A 17,174-nucleotide genomic window follows, 5' to 3' on the forward strand; every position below is an offset into this window, starting at 1 on the left:
CTTCTTCCATCGTACAGATGAGGAAACAGAGGCTTGGAGAGCCCAGCGACCTGCCCACGGTCACCTGGCTGTCAGGTGGTGGAGATGGTTTCTAGCCCTGGTCCCTGGGACTCCAAACCCAGACCCTTCCTGGGACACAGCATTGCCCTGGGTTCATGCTGCTGGCCTCCTACAGGGGTCACTGATTTTCAGATTCTTAGAGGCCATGAGTGATGCCAATGTGTGCCATTTTCTTTTCCTCTGGATATAGAGAATATTGGGGGCCCAGGGGCTCAAGATTCAGGAGTCTCTGGGTCAAGATTCTGGGTCATTGTGGCCATGTGGTCACCTCGACTGAGAACTGGTCACCCCTTACTCCTGCTCAGCCTGCCGCTGACAGCCAGACTAGAATTTTCAAATAGTCATTTCCCCCACTCTGATTACATCATATTACAATTTGATTATTATAGAAAGTCAAACAGTACAAGAATACGTATGTTTATTCTCGAAAACATACTACTGTTAAAGTTTTGACATACACCTTGGAAGAACTTTTTGACATATATAAACCTAAACTTGTATAGTTTAACACATATAGGCTCTCGTGATACACGTGCTTGTAAGGTTTTCCCCCCGCAACCCCTCAATTAATGTTATGGACATCTCTACATGTCAGTAACATAAAGATCTAGTTCATTCACTTTAATGGCCTGCCAGGATCCAACTTTATGGATATCTTTGGTTAATTTGAATCAGTTCCTGGCTAATGGACATTTAGGTTGGTTCCAATTTTTAACAATTCTAAGCAATACAGCAATGAGCATCTCTGGGGACTTGCATGGGTAAAATTCACGTCCTAGACTTGTAGTTGCAAGTTTAAAAGGAATGGTCGAATCTTAGTAGACCCTGCCAAATTGCCCTCCAAAAGTGTTCTAGCTTGGAACATACCTGCAGCAGGAGACCCCCACTGTCCCATTCATTTGCCGCCCAAGGACCTGAAGACGAGACTTGGTCTGTACTCAGAGAGCAGATTCAGGGGTAGGTGATCCTGATTATAGGACAACTGAGTCCTATAATTCTCTTAAGGGAACAACTTCTAGGCTCAGGAAAGGGAGGGGGAGCTCAGTGAGACCATTTCATCCATATGGCGTGTTCGCTGAACTCCTATGTGCGTGGTGCCTGCCCCACCCCAGGCAAAAATGAGTCAGGATAGGATTTTAATGAGAATCAATTTTTAAGAAGCCAAAGACAAATTTGTTTATCTTTCTATCTATCTATCTATCTATCCTATATCTAATCTATCTATCTATTCATCTATCTATATGTTTCCTATTGCTGCTATAACAAATCACATAAGCTTATGTATCATCTCTCTCTGTCTCTCTCTCTCTCTCTCATTTATATTGGTTTTCTATTGCTGCTATAACATATCACATAAACGTAGTAGCTTAAAAAGACACAAATGTGTTATCAGACAGTTCTGAGTGCTGGAAATCCCCAAATCAGTGGTCTGTAGGGGTGCGTTCTGTCTGGAGGCGCTAGGAATCTGTTTCCTTGCCTTTTCCAGCTTCTGCCGCTGCCCACATTCCTTGGCTGATGGTCCTGTTCCGTCTTCAAAGGCAGCTCTGTAACACGTTCACGTCTCTCTCTGACTCTGACCTCCACCGTCATCACCATGTCTCCTTCTCTGACGCTCCTGCCTCCCTCTTTCATTGATAAGGATCCTTGTGATGACATTGGGCCCACTGGCTAATCCAGGATCATCCCCCCATCTCAAGATCCTTAGCTTAATCACATCTGCAGAGTCCCTTTGCCTGATAACATATATTCACAAATTCTGAGGATTAGGATGTGGACATCTTGGGGAGCTGTTATTCAGCTGATCACATCATCTATCCAACTATCCGTCGTCCATGCATCCATCCATCCATCTACCTATCTACCTACCTATCTATTATGGCTGTTCCCCTGACTCCAACAGCACCTTCCCTTAATCTCCTGGTTCCTTGTGATCTTTGAGGCTATTAATATTGAATTCACTATAAGAACTCCTGACCCACTGAATGTGCTTAATAGCTACAGGTTGAATGAACAAATGAATAATACTTAAGAGAGTTTAAAATTTGAACCATTTGTTCTCTTTATTATTGAAAACAAAACAAAAAAAGCAACATGTTTATTTCCAGAACAGTGGTGGGTTCTTTTTGTTGTTTTTTTTGGTTGTTGTTTTTTTTGGACGCAGTCTCACTCTGTTGCCCAGGTTGGAGTGTAGTGGCACGATCTCGGCTCACTGCAACCTCTGCCTCCCGGGTTCAAGTGATTCTTCTGCCTCAGCCTCTTGAGTAGCTGGGATTACAGGCGTGCACCACCACGCCCGGCTAATTTTTGCATTTTCAGTAGAGACGGGATTTCACCATGTTTGTCAGACTGGTCTTGAACTCCTGACCTCGTGATCTGCCCGCCGTGGCCTCCCAAAGTGCTGGGATTACAAGCGTGAGCCACCACGCCTGGCCCAGAACAGTGGTTTTTAAACCAGGGTTCTGCAAACATTTTATTTGAATTTAATCTTTATTATATCTTCCAAGTATTAAACATCTAGTAAAAATACTACCTCCACTCAGGTGTCCCAAATGTTTTTTGTCAACCAAAATTATCTTGATTGTATGATCAGTAAATACTTTGAATTAAACTTATAAAATCAGCTTATAATAATATACTGTTACCTATTTTGTTTATTGAGAAAAGATTCCACTGCCAAGGAAAAAAAAAAAAAAAGCGAAAACCACTACCCTGGAACGGGGTTGGTCTGTTTGCTCCAGGCCAACGTTCTTGTGTATTGGCTCACAGGGTCACTAGGTCAGCTCCCCCAATCCTTTGAGTCTGTTCATCTCGCCGGTCACTTGCTTGTGAGTCATTTAGTTATTCAACAAATTCCAGCAGCACTGCAACCTTCAGGATGTAAGCCCCTGTCTGATCTGTTTACCCACAGCTCCCCAGCACTGGCACAGGTGTAGGTGCTCATGAAATATTTGCCTGATGAATGAAATGCTCACTGCCTCTACATGAAGTCCCGTGATGGACATGAGGGTGTGGGCATGAATAAGATGCTCTCTCTGCCCTTAAGATGTCCACAGCCTGGTCCAGGAGGAAGACATAACATTGGTCACTACCACATAATACACTAAATGCTGACCAGAAAGGCCTGAGCAGGGATGAATAGAGTCCGTGTTGCCATCAAACAGAACGTTCCCTAATGTGAGGGTGACACAGAATTCACTGTCTATGTGGGCTTAATCTTAAAACCATGCAATATTGACCTTGGGAGGTGCCTCAAAGACCAAGTTGGAGTGAGGTGACTCTCTTGGGATTCCTCTTATCCTTGCTCCCTCTAGAAATATATTTTCTGTTAATTCATGATTGGTATAAAAATGCAAAAAAAGTAGCAAGTGAAATCCACCTGCCCCTCCCACCTCCAACCCACAAGAACAGCAATTGTGAGAAGTTGTGTACATCCTATAGAATTTTGTGCTTCATAAATATTTACATACATGTATATGCAAAATGTATCTATGATCCAATCCATTTACATAATTGTACTTACGTGAATTGGTTTATATTATGTATACTATTTTATAAATGACATTTCTATCTTTATAATATCTTTTCCTGGAAAGACATAGAAATCAACATTATTCTTTTTTTTTTTTTCTTTTGGAGACAGAGTCTCGCTCTGCTGACCAGGCTGAGGCTGGAATGCAGTGGTAGAATCACTGCAGCCTCAACCTCCCAGGCTCAAGTAATCCTGGGACCACAGGCATGCCCCACCACGCCTAGCTATTTTTTTAATTTTTGTAGAGACAGGGTCTCCCTATGTTGCTCAGGCTGGTCTCAAACTCCTGGACTCAAGCAATCCTCCTGCCTCTGCCTCCCAAGTAGGTGGGACTACAGGCCTGTGCCACCATACCTGCCCTTACATTATCCTCTTTAAAGACTGTGCGATGTTTCATTTTATGACTGGACAGTACTTTTGTTAACTAGCCTCCTGTTGATGGAATTTTAGTTTGCTTCTTTTTCTCTTTTGGTTGCTGTTATAAACTATACTGCAATGTTCTTGGACATACGTCTTTGTGTACTTATCCTTATGATACATTTTCAGAATAGGAATGATTGATTCCAAAGGTGTATACATTTAAAATGCTGAAACATATTCTGGGTGGTTTTCCAGGAAGGTTGTACCCAAGTAGACTCACCAAGTGGGTGTGAGCTTGTTTCCTAACGTACATGACATTCTTGGCCAGACATTATTGTTCTTTGTAGTCTTGGCTGATTGGATTGGGAGAAACCTGTCTCTTGTTTTAATTTGCCCTTTTTATTATTATTAGTGAGGTTGAGCATCTTTTCACATGCTCAGTGTCTGGCAGAGTTCAAAGGCAGATCAGAGAGGCAGAAAGACCCATTTTGAGTCAGGTGCACCAGCCAGATTTCCTTAATCAATAATGGGTTAAAGGACTTGGCTGATTGCACACAGATGGCTTGTAGAAGCAATCACCTTTACAAGGTTCCCCTTCACTCATATTTTCCGCATGTGTAGCTCAAGTCTCTGCCACTGGGCTCAATGTCAACTGATCTCTCCAGACACACCCCCTTGTATGTGAGCCCAATCACTGAATAAATCACCTACACGTGGCTTAAATGTGTCAGGGGTAGAAGGACAGCCTGAATCTCAAAGCCCAGCTTCACCACTTATCAGCTGTGGACCTCTGGGTAAGTTACTTAACCTTTCTGAGCCTCGGTTCCTTTTCTGTAAAATGGTTGTGAACAGCAGTACCTGCTTCATAGACTTGTTGTGGGGATAAAATGACATTAATGCGTGTGAAGGCTTAGTACAGCACACACCACGTAGAAATTGAACACTTTGTGTCAGATATCAGTGGTCAAAGGGCAAGTTCTTGGAGGTGACTCCAAATAGCACAGGCTTGTTTTCATGGGACAAGTACATTCAGGACTACTGACTCCTTGGCGTGGCAGAAAGATTTGCATTTGAGTCCTAAATCCTCCACTCATCCTTGGGAAAGTTCCCTCATTTCTCTGGGCCTGATCCTTCATTTGTAGAATCAGTGCCATTCAGATAGTGGCTGCTGTTCACACTCACACATCCTCCTGGTTCGAAATCTGGAACAACCACCCCAGAACCACAACTCCAGGGACCACGCTGCCGCTGGGGGCTTCTGACCAGCTTTGCAGGAAAAAGTCCTTGTAAACCGCTCTCCTCCAGGGCTCTCCAGCAGGAGGCACCTCCCCGGATCCTGCTTACAAACCAGCTAAGGGCAGGTCCCTTCGGATGGAGCTTCCTATTTTCCCTCTTTACTCACAATGAAGCAAAGGTGAAGGTGTTAATTACACCAAGCGGTTAGGCTGCAGCCCTTCACAAGCCTGGGGTCCTCACCCTGCCTGCAATGTGGAGGCCACTTCTTCACCTTCCCTCCTGTCAGGCATCACCGACTCTACCCAAATTGACCAGCAGATGCTCATCCAAGTGTGAGAATGTCTTTTCTCAACACTTGCCAGCCCCGGGTGTTGGCAATCTTTTCTGTGTTTGCCAATCTGATAGATAGAGTTCATCCTTGTTTTAATTTGCATTTCCCTGATTACTTGCGAGGCTCCACATCTTTTCTGCACAGGGCGTTTGCATTTTATCTCCTGTGACTTGTTGATTTCTATCTGCTGCCGACTTTCCCAGTAGATTTTTTGGGTATTTTTTTTTTCCTGTTGCTTTCCAGGAACTCTTTATATAAACTGGATAGTAACACTTTATCATTTCTTGCAGATATTTCCTCTCAGTTGAGGAAAAAGGTCTTATGACATTTTTTATAGTGTCTTTTGTCATACAAAAGTTTTAAGTCTTGATGTAATCAGCTCAGCTTTCTTCTGTTACGGCTTCTGGATTTTAATTTGCTTGGAGAGTTGTTCCCCACTACCATTTATTTCTTACCGATTTTGTTCTCATTAAACCCTAATACAGACTTCTATCCACCCAGGGAAATTCCTTTGCACTTCCCAGCATAAAAGACCTGCCCCCATTCCTGGGGGATTTGCATATCTCATTTCCTCCCTGACATTCACTGACTGTTCCTTTAAAACGGAGTTTCAACACCACCTCCTCCAGGAAGCCTCTTCTCAGCCCACTCCCCCTTTAGTTCTCTAGTTACTGCTCTGTTCCCTGGGGCTGTTCGCCCCATCTGAAGAGGACTGTCGGCTGCTCATTGGTCCGAATACAGCCTTGTGTTTTCATGTTTTCGGAGTACTTACTATGGGCTGAATGTTTTACAGGCGTTACTTTATTTCATCCTCACTGCCTTCTGTATATTATCCCACCATTACCCTGATTTTATAGGCCACACATCGAGAGGACAGACCTAGGCCCAGACAGTGTGACTCCAGGGCCTTGGTCCTTAGCCACTGCAGTCAATGTTTTCTGTTGGGGCGGTAACAAAGGGCCACAAATTTAGTGACTGAAACAATACAAATGTATTGTCTTAGAGTTCTGGAGGTCAGAAGTCCAAAATGGGTCTTACTGGTCTAAAAATCAAGGTGTCAGCAGGACTGTGATCCTTTCTGGAGGCTCTCGGGGACAATCAATTTTCTAGCTTCAAGAAGCCACCTGCCTTCCTTAAGTTGTGGTCCACCTGCATCGGCAAAGCCAAGAGTGGCGGGCTGAGTCCTTCTCATGCTACCATCTCTCTGGTTTTCACTCTTCTGCCTCCCTCTTCCCCATTTAAGGGCCTTAGTGGTTTCACTGGGCCCACTTAGGCAACCCAGAATAATCTCCCCAAAATCAGCTGATTAGCAACTATAATTCCATCTGCAACTTCATCCCACCTCGGCCATGTAACACACTCATTTACAGATTCCAGGGAGTAGTGGGGAGCGGGGGGTTATTCTGCCTACCCGCAGCCACTCTTCCACATTGCTTTTCCAAACTTTAGTCACCTGCCTCCACCCTCAGGAGTCATCCTGCCTCCCTCCAACCTGGGGCTTAGATCAGTGCCTTGGAGTCACCTGGAGGGCTTGTGCAAACCCAGATTGCTGCACCCCACCCCCAGAGTTTCTAATTCTGTAGTTCTGGGGTGAGGGCTGAAAATGTGCATTCCTAACAGGCTCCCAAGTGATGCTGATACGGAAGGTCTGGAGCCCCCACTTTGAGAACCACTGAGTTAAATGTATTAATCCTTCAAATATTTATCAATATCTGCTCTGTTTTGGGAGCTGGGCTTATATAATAGTAAATAGAATGTCTCTGATATCAGAGGTCCCAGTATAAAGGAGAAAACAAAAGGCAATGACTATGGAGGGTGGTAAGTGCCAGGACATCAGTGAGCCCAACACCTGTAGGAGGGCTGCAGGAAGTCTTCCTGGAGGAGGTGATGCCTCAGCTCAGTCCCAAAGTAGGCACTGAGCAGGCCAAGGATGGGAAGGAGAAGAGTGTTCCTGGCAGTAGCTGGGCAAAACGTCAGGAGAAGAGGAAGCCTGGTGCCTCTGAGGGGTATACGTAGCTCACACTGGCTGGAGCAGAGAGCGGGGCAGAGGAGAGATGGGATTGGAGTTTGCTTTCAAGCCCTGAGCCTGGCTGCAACCCCAGGGCCAGGAGACCTGAAGGTGGGATGACAATCTGGCTCTTAAGCCCTTGAGCGCACAATGGAAGAGTGAGTGATGAGGCCCTCCCTGTGAAGGTGCCTGCAGCAAAGACAAGGATAATAAGGCCATGCCTCAGCCCTAGGCCAGCCTAAGAGGAGGTGAAACCACGGCAACCTGCCTGATGTTCTTCCTGCTGGTCTTTTCTGAAGGCTTTAAAGACCGGATGTTCTTAATCTGGGGCTCAAGGATGGACCTTCAAAGATCTGAGAACCACTAAAATTATTTTCTAAATGTTACACATCTCTGTGTGTGTGCAATTTTCCGGAGAGAGGATCCACAACTTTCATAAGATTTTTAAAAACTCCCCCCACTGCGCCACCCCCCTACCCCAAACCAGCTAGGAAGATGTTATAGACCAGGAGTTGTAAACTCTGATGCCTTCAAGGATTAAGTGGGACCCTCAGGGCGTCACGTGGCAGAGTGTAACATCTCAGGGCATGGTGAGGATTGTGGAACCGAGCTGTGAATAGGAAAACCAAGCTCTGTAATATATTTTAAGGTTTATTCTGAGCCAGTGTAAGAGACCCTTACATAGTCTCAAGAGGTCCTGAGAAGGTGTCTCCATGGTAGTCAGATTACAGTTTGGTTTTACGCATTTTAGGGGAGACAGGAGTTATAGGCAAAGGCGCAACTCAAAGCATGGAAGCTGTATAAGTGGTTTGGCCGGAAAAGGCGGCATATCTTGAAGCCGGGACTTACAGGTTATACGTGGATTCAGAGATTCTTTAATTTGCAATTGGTTAGAGGCGTAAAGCTTTGTCTAAAAATTTGGAGTCAGCAGAAAGGAATGTTTAAGAGAAGGAAGTCTGTTAACCACTATACCGGGTCAGAGTTGCTCGTAGGGGTGTGTAAGTTCACCTTCGTCTGGCACGGCCATAGATCCTGTTTATAATTGGTTATGTTATGGTCACAAAAAGTCCATTTTGTCAGTCTTGTGATGTCTTTTTTTTTTTTTCTTTTTTTAACAGAGTCTCACTCTGTCACCCAGGCTGGAGTGCAGTGGCGAAATCTCAGCTCACTGCAACCTCCACTTCCGGGGTTCAAGCGATTGTCCTGCCTCAGCCTCCCAAGGAGCTGGGATTACAGGCACCCACCACTATGCCTGGCTAATTTTTGTATTTTTAGTAGGGATGGGGTTTCACCATGTTGGCCAGGCTAGTCTTGAACTCCTGGTCTCAAGTGATCCACCTGCCTCAGCCTCCCAAAGTGCTGGGACTACAAGTGTGAGCCACCATGCCTGGCAATTGTGATATCTATTTTAACATTAATGCTGGTCAGATGCTGTGCCTAAACTACAAAAGGGAGGAGCATATGATGAGGAGTGTCCAGTCTCCCATCATGGCCCATCATGGCCACGAATTCAGTTTTGCAGGTTTCCCTGGGATTCCCTTGGCCAAGAGAGTGGGTCTGTTCAATTGGCTGGGCGGCTTAGGATTTTATTTTTGGTTTACAGAGGGCGTTAAGCCTATTTAAAACTTTTGTTTGTTTGTTTGTTTGTTTGTTTTTAGAGACAGGGTCTCACCCTTTTACCTAAACTGGAGTGCAGTCACATAATCATAGCTCATTGCAAACTCAAACTCCCAGGCTCAAACAATCCTCCTGCCTATGCTCCTGAACGGCTGGGACTCCAGTTATGCACCACCACACCCAGCTAATTTTTGTAATTTTTTTCTAGGGATAGGGTCTTGCTGTGTCGCCCAGGCTGATTTCCAACTCCCGGGCTCAGATGATCCTCCTGCCTCGGCCTCCCAAAATGCTGGGATTACAGGCATGAGCCACTGTGCCTGGTCTAAAACTTTTAATATGATCAAATTAATGACATTAATACTTAATGTTATTTTAATAAAAACAACATTTTATTTCACCCAATATGTCCAGAATATGTTCACATGTAATCAATAGAAAACAATGAGATATTTTACATTTTCAAATATGAAGTCTTCAAAATCCAGTGTGTATTTTTCGTTTCCAGCAATCTCCGATAGGATGCTAAATTTTCATCAGAACTCCTTAATGTATATTTAGAGTTCATAAAATATACAGTTGGAAAAGTAGATTTGTGTACCCAAGTTGTTCTAAACATATTTAGGCCTTTTCCAGTAAATGAAACAAGTATCTAGTTTTAAATTTAAATTAGTTAAAATTAAATAAAGTTGGCTGGGCACGGTGGCTCACACCTGTAATCCCAGCACTTTGGGAGGCCGAGGAGGGCAGATCACCTGAGGTTGGGGGTTTGATACCAGCCTGGCCAACATGGAGAAACCCTGTCTGTACTAAAAATACAAAAATTAGCTGGGCGTGGTGGAAGGTGCCTGTAATCCCAGCCAGGAGCCTGAGGCAGGAGAATCACTTAAACCCAAGAGGCAGAGGTTTCAGTGAGCTGAGATTGCACCACTGTACTCCAACCTGGGAAAAAGAGTGAGATTCTGTCTCAAAATGCAAGAAAAGAAAGGAAAAGGAAAGGAAAGGAAAGGAAAGGAAAGGAAAGGAAAGGAAAGGAAAGGAGGAAGGAAGGAAGGAAGGAAGGAAGGAAGGAGTTAAAAATTCAGCTCCTCATTCATACTAAATACCATATTTCAAGCGCTCAGGTGGCAAGTGGCTATAATATTGGACAAATCAAGATGACAATCTAAGTGACTCAGGAAGGGACACACAAGTGTCTATAACCTTGTTCGAAGGAAGGATCAGGGCAAGCCTACACAACTTAACGACTTTCAAAGCTTCTCTGGCAAGCACCACAGGGCTATGCTGCTGGCTGGAAGCCCGTTTTAAGAGGCAGCCACCACTTGGCTTCAGCCAATTGTCACTTAGAGACAGAGACCCAGGATTATCATCTCCACTGATTATTTTTTCCCAGGAGAAAATGGAACTAGAGGACTTAAAAATGTGAGACCTCCTCATTTTCAAATGATGGCAAGCTATTTAAAAGGTGTGAAAATCCAGGGTGCGTGTTGGGGACGTGGTGAGGGGATGCGGTTTGCTATCTCAGATGGAGATTGGTAGATCATGATCTTCAGTTGCAAATATTTGTCATCTCAGAGGTCATGGGCAGTATCTTAATCTCCCCCAGCCATCTCAAAAATGCAGGCTGCCCCTCCCAGAAGTGCTATGTGAGAATTTTGATGCAATCCGTCAGTTCCCACCCAACTCTTGAAACCTATGCAATTCTCTGAACCCCAGCAACATAATGATACTCCTGACTTCCCAACCCTGGTTGTGCAATGGAATCAACAATACTGGTGCCCAGGTCCCATTCCCAGCAGTTTGGGTGTCATTGGTCTGGCTGGGGCAAGCTCCCTGGGAGATTCCAGCCCATGGGCAGGGTGGAGAAGCATCCTGCCCTGGAGAAGGTTTCTGGGCCTGGTCTCCACACCTAGGATGCAGCTTCTTGGGCCCAGCATGGGTCCTCTGTTCTTCTGATTTGTGCCCAACTTGAACAGCTGAAGGGGGCACCCATAGCTGTGCCTTCCCTATCTCCCAGCCCAGCCTCCTGTGTGATTCAGGAAGCTAAATTACATTAATTACATTTCAGAATGTTTTATTCTTGTTGTCTATAACACAAACTAGCCAAGCTTGTGACTTTCATAACCCACAGATCAGATCTAGCCGAATTGTTATGTGAAAGAGATGTGGCAAGCATTATTTAATAATTCAAAGAAAGGTCACACTGTCCAGAATGAGCCAGTCTTCTGCGTCTTAATGGGAAAGTTGTAGTCACAGAGGGATTTTAGGAGCTCAGTTAAGATGATACTTAAAAATGTAAAGATAAGATTTGCCTTTTATAACATCTCATTCCCACCCATCCTAACCCTGTCCCCACAGGGATTGCTTCGTAGATGTGAGTGTTGCTGTGTCCTGATGTTCAGGTTGTGCACTGCATAAGAGTGTTACATTCAGAGGGTCACCATTTAAGTCGTCATCATGTACTAAGTTATGTGAGCTATATAGGTGGGCATGAAGAATTGAAACCTCCTGGCAAGTCCTGAGGCAACAGAGGAGAGACCCTCTTCATAGGCACACATGGCTATATACACATTCATGAGTGACTGTGCACCCACAATTCCCTGGCACACCCATATGCCCATGGCTGTGCCCTGAGATTGCCTGCCTGCCTTTCTTTCTTTCTTTCTTTCTTTCTCTTTCTTTCTTTCTTTCTTTCTTTCTTTCTTTCTTTCTTTCTTTCTTTCTTTCTTTCTTTCTTTCTTCTTTCTTTCTTTCTTTCTTTCTTTCTTTCTTTCTTTCTTTCTTTCTTTCTTTCTTTCTTTCTTTCTTTCTTTCAAGTTGGGTCCATTATTTTTATTGTGGATTGGGGTTTAGAGGATAAGCACTGGTCAGCATCATTAGCTGCACCATCTACCATCCTTCTCTGTGACCCACCTCTGTGGGAGAGTCTAAATTTAGCCCAAGAAATCAGGATCAAGAAGTGGGGGGAAAAAGCCATTGGCCACATGGCCACTCCTGCTCTTTCTACACCTACCAGTCACTGAACACTTACCCAAGTGTGACGGTTTCCATGCAGGAGACCCAAGTGGCTCTGCTAGGGGCGATAACTTATTTGCCTAAAGCTTTTTTCTTTCTCAAAAGTGCGGAGGTGGGGCGGAGAAGGCCGATTTCTAGAAACAGATGTGGAATTGAAGAACATCCCAGGGAGCTAAGTTTTAAGGACTAATCACAAACTTGTTGCTTCTCCAACGTCACGAATCCATTCCTTGCACCATCACACGTTTTTCATGCATTAGAAAGTGCTTCTAGAGCTCCAGAACCATGAGTACCTCACCCTGTCCTGAGCACTCACATCCCCCAGCAAGCGGCCTGTACCAGGCCTTTCTCTAGAAGTCCTGAGACTGAGTACTCTCCGAAGGCTGGAGGTTTGTGCGGAGTTTGTACATGTGGCTGAGCGCTTGTGTGAGGACAGTCCTGCTGGTGTTGATCTCCATCAAGGTCAAGTGATCCAGCTTGGCATGTGCCTCCTGTTGTCTCACAAAGCTGTCAGCAGACACTCGGAGTTTGGCTATACGAGTGTCCCACATGTCCTTGACCAGGGTCCAGATTTCATCTGCCTTTGGGATGTTGTCTGAAGCATGATTTAACAGGAGCTTGGTAAGTTCCATGTAGTAAGGGCCGGGCATTGGGGTGAAAGTTTCTTCCTTTCGTTCATGATTCCTCATCTTCTCCAACTTTCCTACGTCCATCCACTCCGGAGGGAGCAGTCAACATTTGTGTCTTTGCTTCAGGTTAATTGCCAGCCACGGGGGCACTTCCACTGGTAAACCACGGTTAAAAGGCCCCAGGTACCCACCCCAGTGAGGTAGATCTTGTCCAGATTGAAGTTGGGGATAATGGTAACCAGGTCCTTCTCGGCCAGGAACTCGACCTCGGCCATGTCCATGGCAGCGTGAGCAGCCGGCTCGGGCCTCACGGTCTCCTCCGGCCCCTCAGCATCCCGGAGGAGGCGTGTGGCCACCGTTTTCCCCAAGATTGCCTTTCAATTTCTGCTCTAAGAGGCCCAATTCCTATCCTTCATTGATTCCTGACTCAGAACCGGGTGAGTCACTTTATCTGGGGGTTGGAGATAGGGTGGAACATGGAGCGTGCACACAGCCACTGGCATGTGTACCTGGTACCCGGGAATGTGTTTGAGTGGCAGAGTGGGCTCACCGCAGAGCTGCTGGGGTTGTGCAATAGTGTGCTGTCCCTGTCAGCTATCACTGTGTGACAAATGATCCCCAAACCCAGCGGGGATCATTTCCCGAGGCGATGATCATATACTCCCACCGCTGTGTCTGAAGGTGGCTGGGGATTAGCTGCTCTACCCTAGGCTCTGCTGGGCAGCTCCATTTCTAGCCATGGGTCCAGTTGAACTTACTCCTCCCTGCTTACTGGGCTGTGGTCTGCGCCACATGTGTTCATTCTGGGACCCAGGCAGCAGTTGTCCAGGGACGGCTCTTCTCATGGTGTTGATAGAAGTGTGAGAGGGCCACCCCACCACCTAGGCACATTGCATGCCTGGGTTTGCCCAGAGCCAAAGGCACAAGGCATCCCACACAGCCACTCCCTGATGGCGGCTAGCTCTCTCACGCACCTCTCTCCCTCCTTTCCCTTCACCCCCAACTTGTCACCTTCCCTCAGATTCCCTGCTCAGCAAAGTAAAGCTTGGCACTGCCCAACAGTGGCTATCTGTTGCTCCTCCAGCCCGCCCCACTGGGGACAATCTAAATTCATCGCTCCACAACATATCATTACCCAAAAATAATTATGGCACAAAGGACGTGTTCAAAAGAGTCCAGCAACTTTGTGGCTCAGGTGATAGATAAGAACCCAGCTGATCAGAGGCAGAACTGGGGCTACATCTGGGCTAGTGGTATTCCCTCACCAACCACAGGCTGCATCCGGCCAATGAAAGAAAAGAAAACATTCACAATTGAGGAAAGACTGTTGTACAAGCAGCTTATTAAACAGTGGTTGAGAACGTGGACTACAGAGCCAGACTTCCTGGGGTCAAATCCAGTTCTGCCGTTTACTAGTCAGGTAACCTTACAGAAGGCACTTAATCACTGTGCCTCTGTTTTCCCATCTGTAAAATGGGATAATAATAAGTTGTGAAGAGTAAATGAGTTAATCCATGCTAAGCAGTGTTTCTCAGCCAGAATGATGGTGTTCCCCAGGGAACATTTGGCAAGGTCTGGAGACATATGTCATTGTTAAAACTGAGAGAGATGCTTTGGCATCTAGTGGGTAGAGGTCAGGGATGCTGCTAAACTTACTACAATACACAGGACAGCCCTCCTTCACAGCAAATAATCATCCTGCTGACATGCTGTTAGTACTGAGCTTGAGGAAGTTTGTATGTATGTATGTATGTATTTATTTATTTATTTATTTTGAGGTGGAGTCTCGTGCTGTTACCCAGGCTGGAGTGCAGTGGTACAGTCTTGGCTCACTGCAACCTTCACCTCCTGGGTTCAAGCGATTCTCCTGCCTCAGCCTTCTGAGTAGCCAGAATTACAGGTGCCTGCCACCACGCCCAGCTAATTATTTGTATATTATACAACATGTTTCACCATGTTGGCCAGGCTGGTCTCAAACTCCTGACCTCATGATCCACCCGCTTTGGCCTCCCAAAGCACTGGGATTACAGGTGTGAGCTACCATGCCTGGCCTGAGGAACTTTAATGCAGTGTTCAGAGTAGTACCTTGCAGCAGGTCACTGTTAATGCCTGTTGATTAGAATAGTCAATGCCAGCTCACTCCAGGGCATGTGTTGGAGTCACTTGTCCCTATGGCCACAGAACCTGAGCTTGTGACTAAAGCCTTTTCCTTCACTCACTGTAACCTATAATACTTATGATGAGGATAATGGTGATGCTGCCAATAATGATAATAGTACCTATTATTATTACAACAATTCCCATTTCTTGTGCACCTAGTATAGGCCAGATATTTTGTCAGACGTCTCATTTACATTTCCTGTGATGCTCGCAGTGAGGATAGCTCTGACTGGCCCCCACTTTGCAGAGGAAACTGAGGCTAAGACAAGTGAAACATCTCGCCCAAGATTCCTCGGTGTCAGGTCGGGACAGAACTCAGCCTGTTGAACTCTGGAATGCCACACCCTCTGCTGTCAGCATTTCATCAGAGTCAGGGTGGCGAGGTCAAGGGCAGGCTCTCTCAGTGGAATTGAAGGCTGCCCCCAAAGCCCTATTCACCACTTTCGGGGGAAGCCCTCGGCTGGGTTGCTGAAGCCAGGCCATGCTCCCTGCCCCAGCAGGTCCAGGCTGAGCTGACCTGGTTTGGCTGCTGGAGGGGAGGCTCGGCCCCACCTCCACCGGCTCATCCCGATGGCCCGCATTCTTGCTCCCTCGGTCATGCCGGCTCTCGGCTTCGCTGAGCAAGCTCTCGCTTCTGTGGCTCTCAGCCTTGCATGGGTTTCTGCAGCCCTGCCCTTTGGGAAAGGCCTTTGCTCCACTGTCATATTATTCTCACTGCCTGCTGTGACCTCAGGGGCAAGGATCTCGCTAAGATCACCTTGCAAAGCCCCCTTCTCTACCCCTGCCTTCCCATTTTACAGACTTGGAAGCTGAGGTCCATAGAGGAAAAGGGACATGCCCACAGCTGCACAGAGCATGAGCAGGGGAGCTTGGATGGGAGCCGAGGACTTCTAGGCCCTGCCTCATCTTCCAGGCCACCTGGGGGGAAAGTTCGTGTGTGTGGAGAGAAGGGCTTTGCATTCAGGAAGGCTCCAAGCCACTGTGAGGGCTCCGGCCCTCTGACTCTCTGCGGGAATATATTTCTTCCATGGTCTGCGCTTGTAAGCCCTTGACCACTCTGCAGGACAGGAACTAGAGGCCACTCACTGGCTGGGCAGTCTTGGGTGAATCACTTGCCCTGTCTGAATCTCAGATAGGAAGAGCCCAGAAGCAACGTATATTGATCAAACTACATTGACTGAGGACTTCCTGTTCTAAGCACCTTATATATATTCGCTTCCTAGTAACTGGCCGCAGTAAGGGCTCAATAAACATTAGCTGAATGAGTGAATCGGCTCTTACACTACACTGCCCAAGGTAGTCTGTTAGCTTCATATTAAAATGAGGAAGCTAAGGCCCAGCCAGGTTTGGGGACTCCCCAAGGTGACATTGCTAATAAACAACAAATCTAGGATTCAAATTCAGACCCATTTGACACTAGAGCCAAATTTCTTGACTTTTTTTTTTTTTTTTCTGAGACGGAGTCTCACACTGTCACCTGAGCTGGAGTGCAGTGGTGCGATCTCGGTTCACTGCAATCTCTGCCTCCCAGGTTCAAGCAATTCTCCTGCCTCAGCCTCCTGAGTAGCTGGGATTCCAGGCACCCGCTACCACGCCCACTAATTTTTTGTATTTTTTAGTAGAGATGGGGTTTCACCATGTTGACCAGGCTGGTCTTGAACTCCTGACCTCGTGATTCACCCGTCTCAGCCTCCCAAAGTGCTGGGATTACAGGCGTGAACCACCGCGCCCAGCCCAAAGTTCTTGACTTCTAAATTTACACATCAGTTTATCTATTGCTTTGTGGCATCTAACGACCATCATTTTATTCTGCTCAGGGATTCGATGGGTAAGGAATTGGGACAGAGCGGGCAAGGGTACCTGCCCTCTGCTCCGTGATGTCTGGGGTGTCACCTGGGAAGACTGAACGGCTGGGGGTGACTTCTTGCTGGGGACTGGAGTCATCTGTCTGGAAGTTTCTCTACTCATGTGCCTGACACCTACACTAAAACAATTCAAGGGTGAGGTTCGGCTCAGGCTGTCGACTGGGGCACCTGCATGTGACCTGGCACTTGGCCTGAGCTTCTCAATGTAGCAACCCATTCCAAGGAGCAAGCAGAGAGTGAGAGAGGCAGGTGGGATCAGCTTGGTCACTATGACCAGACGGAGAAGTCTCATCACTTGACCTCTGCTGTGTTCTCTTAGCTGAAGCTGTCGCAGCCTGACAGATTCAAGGGGAGGAGACACAGGCCC

General features: G+C 46.5%; 1 protein-coding gene and 1 pseudogene across 1 annotated transcript in view; one reads left to right on the forward strand and one right to left on the reverse strand.

Moving 5' to 3' along the window:
* ARHGAP40 (Rho GTPase activating protein 40) overlaps positions 1 to 17,174 on the forward strand; it is a 50,247-nt gene that overhangs the window by 315 nt on the left and 32,758 nt on the right. The window lies entirely within an intron of this gene.
* LOC102130584 (DNA replication complex GINS protein PSF2 pseudogene) lies at positions 12,504 to 13,063 on the reverse strand (annotated as a pseudogene).

This window comes from Macaca fascicularis, chromosome 10 (assembly GCF_037993035.2).
Source record: "Macaca fascicularis isolate 582-1 chromosome 10, T2T-MFA8v1.1".
Classification (NCBI taxonomy): Eukaryota; Metazoa; Chordata; class Mammalia; order Primates; family Cercopithecidae; genus Macaca; species Macaca fascicularis.